This window comes from Canis lupus, chromosome 2, assembly GCF_011100685.1.
Source record: "Canis lupus familiaris isolate Mischka breed German Shepherd chromosome 2, alternate assembly UU_Cfam_GSD_1.0, whole genome shotgun sequence".
Lineage (NCBI taxonomy): Eukaryota > Metazoa > Chordata > Mammalia > Carnivora > Canidae > Canis > Canis lupus.
The window spans coordinates 36,507,663-36,513,628 of record NC_049223.1 but is presented as its reverse complement, the minus strand read 5'-3'; the positions used below and the strand labels follow the sequence as shown (position 1 = coordinate 36,513,628).

The window sequence follows — 5,966 nt, the reverse complement described above, 5'->3', positions numbered from 1 at the left end:
TGCAAAATGTTAGTCAATCTGGGTATATATGAACATTTCTTGTACTATCTTTTAGTTTACTGTATTTTAAAATTTTTTTCAAAATAGAATACTGGATAAAAACAATTGTTAAAAATATGTACATACAGGGGCACATGGGTGGCTTAGTTGGTTGAACATCCAACTCTTGATTTTGGCTCATCACAATCTCAGGTTGTGAGATCAAGCCCTACAGAGGACTCCGTGCTGGGTGTGGAGCCTGCTTAAGATTCTCTCTCTCCTTCTCCCTCTGCCCCTCCTCACCTCTTTTATTTATATATATATATAAAAACACACACATAGATACATATATACATATACACACATATAGATACATATATACATATATATATATATATATACACACATACACACACACATATACACACATACACACACAACTGATCCTTGAAAAATGCATTTGAAAATCCATGTATAACCTTTGACTCCCCAAATACTCAACTATTGTTGACTGGAGCCTTACCAAAAACAAAGTCAATTAACACATATTTTGCATGTTAATATGTATTATATACTGTATTGCCACAATAAAGTAAACTGGAAATGTTATTAATAAAGAAAATGGGGGGGATCCCTGGGTGGCTCAGCAGTTAAGCGCCTGCCTTCAGCACAGGGCATGATTCTGGAGACCCGGGATCGAATCCCACATCATGTTCCCTGCAGGAGCCTGCTTCTCCCTCTGCCTATGTCTCTGTTTCTCTCTCTCTGTGTGTCTCTCATGAATAAATAAAATCTTAGAAAAGAAAAGAAAAGAAAAGAGAAGAGAAGAGAAGAGAAAAGAAAGAAAAGAAAAGAAAGAAAAAATAAAATAAAATAAAATAAAATAATAAAATAAAATAAATAAAATAAAATAAAATAAAATAAATAAAATAAAATGTTGTGGAGCATCTGGGTAGCTCAGTTGGTTAAGTGTCTGATCTCAGCTCAGGTCTTGAACTTACAGTCATGAGTTCAAGTCCTGCAATGGGTTCCATGCTGGGCATGAAGCCTACATGAAAACAAACAAAACAAAACAAATAGGGGTGCCTAGCTGGCTTAATCGGTGAAGTGTCTGACTCTTGGTTTTGGCTCAGATCATGATTTCAGGGTCCTGGGATCCAGTGCCCCATCAGGCTCCATGCTCTACAAGGAGTCTGCTTAAGGATTTCTCTCCCCCCCCCCCTCAAATAAATAAAGTCTTTTAAAAAATTAAAAAAGAAAATGTTACAAAAATCATAAGAAAGAGAACACATTTACAGCACTGTTCTGTATCTATAGGTAAAAATCCAAAAAAATCCACATTTGTAAGTGGACCCATGAAGCTCAAACTTGTGTTGTTCAAGGGCCAACTACATATATAAAGCTATTACAAGAGCTAGCACTGGACTGGAAAAAGAAAAGTGAGCATTAGTCAGATAAAGACAGAAAGGAGGTAACCCAGGGATTGCTGATGGCTGGTGCATGGGATTTGGGGATGGTAGCTGGTATGCACAGAACCACTCCTGGCCCAAAGGTGCCACTTGGGTACATTTATCAAATGAATGAAAAAGCTAAACAGCATCATATATGCAGGGAACTGCAAGTAGATCAGACCAAAGTGAGCATAAGGTTTATGTTAAGGAGTGAGAACCGATTTGGCCATAGAGGCTGGGGGTCTCTCACGGAGGCCTTTGAACAGTCTGCCAAGGTCCTGAGACTCTATCCTGTGGGCAACGGGAGCCATGAGCAGAAGGCAGTGTGGTCAGATTAGCATCTAGAAGGACCACCCTGGCAGTCAGGTGTCATGGGGAGTAATGGAGCACAGACCTCAAGGCAGGAGACAAGGGTACCACTCAGGATGCCTTTGGCTCCCTTAAACACAAAGCTCTGAGTCTAACTGACTGAATTTATCAAGAGACTTCTTATCCAACATAGCTGCAAGCTCCGAAATGACAGGCAGCAGATGTGGTTGATTCAGGATTCAGAAATCTAACCACGGATCCAGTTCCATCCTCTCTGCACTCTAGCATTCTCTGTGGTGGGCTCTGCCTGCAGACTGCCTTTCCTCATCTTTAGAAGCCAGCTGTAACAGTTCACAGAGTGATGTACAGACACAGTGAAGACTGCACTGAGAAGGGAGCCATTTCTCCTTTGGTCTTGTTCTTAGCTAGGAAAACTTTTCCAGAAGCTTCCCAGCAAACTTTGCCTCACATTCCCACTAGCCCAGATTGGATCAGAAGCCCATTTCAAAACCAATCACTGTCAAGGGAACAAGATTACATATTTGGCTCAGAATAAGGATTTATACACAGAGGGAATTAACTACGATGAATCATCATGTAGAACACTTGGGAGCCTACTGGTCCAGGCAAAAGATGCTGGAAGCGTAAACTAAGATAATGGTGGCAAAGAATGGAGACATGAGAATAAATTCATAATTTATTTAGGAAGTTATGTTGGTAGACTCTGGTGGTGGATTGAAGGTAGAGGAGGAGGAAAAGGCAAAAGGATACCCTCTTCCATAATTCCAGCTTGGATGAAGTCGTAGAGGGAAGTGCCACTGAGTTAAGGTACTCATAAGGAGAGCAGGGGGCTTGGGAAAAAGGGGTTTGGGCATATTCAATCTGAAGTGCCTGTGGGCTTCAGAATAAAGGTGCTGAGCCATCAGGGAAATATATGACTCACACCATTATCCCACACAGGTGGTCCATACTCAGCCATGCTTCTCACACAGGCTTTGATCTATACAGACATTTTTGAACCAATATTTAATCACCGAGAGATTCCAAATAGGATTATATATCTCTGATTTCTCTGGGAAAACTGGAAAATCTGGCAACACTGGTCCTGAATTGCTGCACGTCAACAACTGGTGAAGCCCCTGTAGCAGCCATTCTCTTTAACTAGAATAAGAGGTTCTAGCCTGCCACACTCACTCACCATCTGTCTCATTCCATTAGCTGTTTGGCCCTGAAGGTGTTTCCAACTAATGCCCTCCTCACAGTCTTAGGGAAAGAGGTCTGAGCTAGAGATACACATCTGGTAGTGACTGGCATTTAGATGGTGGTCAAAGACCTCACCACGCATACTGTCACCCAAAGAGGAAATAGAATGAAGTAGTCAAGGAGGTAACCCTGGAGCCATCAATGTTTTAGAAATGGAGGAAGAGAGGGGCACTGGGGTGGCTCAGTGGTCTGCCTTTGGCTCAGGTCCTGATCCCAGGGTTCTGGGATCGAGTCCCACATCAGGCTCCCCAGAGGGAGCCTGCTTCTCCCTCTGCCTATGTCTCTGCCTCTCTCTGTGTGTCTCTCATGAATAAGTCTTAGAAAAAACAAAAGAGAAATAGAGGAAGAAAAATTCATGCTGGAGAGAAAAACAAAGAACCTGGAGTGAAGCAAGTGAACCTGAAGTCTCAGGAGCAAAGAGAGGAGAGCTGACATTGCAAGGAGGGCTCTCCTGTGCCACATGCAACAGGAGGTCCAGGGAGAGAAGGAGCCCAAGGAGACATGGCATTGGGGAAGTAATTTGTGGGTGGCCTAGGAGCCCAGCTGGGTGGCACAGTGAGGAAGAGGCAGACAGCAATGGGGTGGAGAGAGGATGAGAGTAAGTGGATACAGTGCACAGGGGCTGCTTGGGTGAGAATGGAGGAGTAAAGCTGGATGAAACTAGAGAGAGTCAAGGCATGGTCCCCTGGCAGGATGAGAGACATTTGGACATTGCAAAGGGAAACAGAAACCAGGGGTGAGATGAAGGCTGTAGAAATGTAGCAGAGGGATGAACAACAAAACCAAGTCCAAGAGGAGGGGGTGGGGATGGGGGAACAAAAGGATGAGACATAGGTGGCTGGATTCACTGCAAAAACCAGAGGCGTCCCAGGCTGGTGGATTGGAGGTGATGATAAATCCGGAGGCAGATGGGTGTGTTCAACAATTTGAGAGCTGGGGCGCCAGGGTGGCTCAGTCACTGAGCGTCTGACTCAGTTGTGGCTTGGGGTCATGATCTTAAGATTGTTAAATTGAGCCCTTCCCCCCCTCAGACCAGAGCCTACTTGAGATCTTCTCCCTCTATCCCCCCTCCGCCCCCCCTCATAAATTCTCTCTTTTTCTTTTTCAAATAAATTAATTAAATAAATCTAAGAAAAGAAAAGAAGAAAGGAAAGGAAAGGAAAGGAAAGGAAAGGAAAGGAAAGGAAAAGAAAGAAAAAAAGAAAAAAGAAAAGAAAAGAAAGAAAAGAAAAGAAAAGAAAAGAAAAGAAAAGAAAAGAAAAGAAAAGAAAAGAAAAGAAAAGAAATGAAATGAAATTTGGGAGCTAAGTCATCGCCGAGCCTGGTGCTGGCAGGGGGAGGGAGGATGTATGGCAGTGAGGTGTAACCATAGGTGCCTAGGCCTCTAGGGACCTGCCAGCCCAGGACCCTCCACAGAGCCGAAACCCAAGGAGGTGCTAGACCTCAGCAACTGTCCCCTAAGCTGCTCATGGTGGTGCTGAGCCTCGTGATCTTAAGCACGCTGCTGAGGTGCTGCTGCCCAGATATGCAGGGGCTGGTGCGTCCTGGTGGACGGTCAGACCCTGTGGCCACTCATCCTGTTCGCGGACCATGGCACTCTGCTGCCCTTGACCGCAGCTGCCTGTCCCCTGCCCACTATGGCAGGCCCTGCCTCCAGGGCCTCTTCTGCGAATAAGTGCAGATGTATCAACACAATCTCAGTTGTAACCCCCGCGGCCAAGAAGGCCTCCGGAAATGGGTGAAGCATGGTGGAGATGGCTGGATGGTGAAGATGAACAAGTCAACAGTGCCTGGGGCACTTGCAGACCTGTTTCATGTCTTCATTCACTGATGTGGCAAGAAACAGGTTAGACTTGGAGGAGCAGATGTATGGCCACCACTGCTAGATAGTGGCAAGGGTGAATTTGTGTCTCTGACTGATGCCAACCAGTCGGTCCTGGCTAAATTCTCTGCTAGGTCTGATCCTATCCAGCAGTGGAACAGCAATGTCTGCTTTCAGGTCACTCACACGTTCTCCAATGTCAAGATTGGTCAGCCACTTTGAATCTTTCAAACACGGGGACCAGGACATGTAGTTCTGGGCTGGTCACTATGGAGCCCGTGTGGCCAATCTAGTGTGATCACACAAGCCGGTCTATCTTAGTCAAGGGCTGTCCTTGCAAAACAACCTAAGTGGGACCTTCCAGAACTTGGGATCATTGGCCAGGACTTCTCATTAACCAAGGACATGTGATTCTCCGACAGCCTGGGTACTCTAGGGTCCATTCAAGGGTCCTCCTGGGCACCCTCTTCAAGTTCTGGAAACTATTACAAGAAAGTTCTTCCATCAGATCTACCTGCTTCTATTGTAGGGCAGTCCTTCCCTTGCTGAGGGTGGGGAGAGGCAACATGTGAGCAAGGAGCAATGCTGGTCCTGGACAGGGCTCTTCGCCCTCCCCACTGAGGCCCTCTGACCTTGTCTCCTCCTATTTCTGCTTCAGGAGCTTTATTGGTCCTTTTAGAGAAGGCCTGTCACCTCTGAAGTAGAATCTCATCCTTATGGCTGGGAAAATCTCAGCTACCTTGGATGGCAAACTTAACCTCTTGAACTTCGACAGTGGGACCAGGTCTCGCAGCTAGAAAGTCAACCAGCTCAAAAAATGTTTTTAGATCCTCAAGGACTCCTGTAATTATGTGTTATATAAAATTGTTTATTTCGAAATTGTTCACAAACATTGAGAGAACAAAATATATCAGCAACAACTATCTGCCAACCATATGTAATAAATTTATTATTTTGGGGAAAAAAAAGAAATATAAGAGCTACTAATTGACCTTTCACAAGAGAGGCTTTAGTAACTTTTTTAAGAGATGCTCCATGATGCCAATGCTTTTCCATTTGGTATGAAGGATGGGCCAGGGTGGGAAGAGTGGATGGGTCTATCTCCCAAGCAGCAATGGTAGAGGACAGAGCTAGTTTTCAAG

The 5,966-nt window shown here is 44.9% G+C and overlaps 1 pseudogene; it reads left to right on the top strand.

Moving 5' to 3' along the window:
• Positions 1-1,492: 1,492 nt before the first annotated feature.
• Positions 1,493-5,122, top strand: LOC111094200 (annotated as a pseudogene).
• The last annotated feature ends 844 nt before the right edge of the window (positions 5,123-5,966 follow it).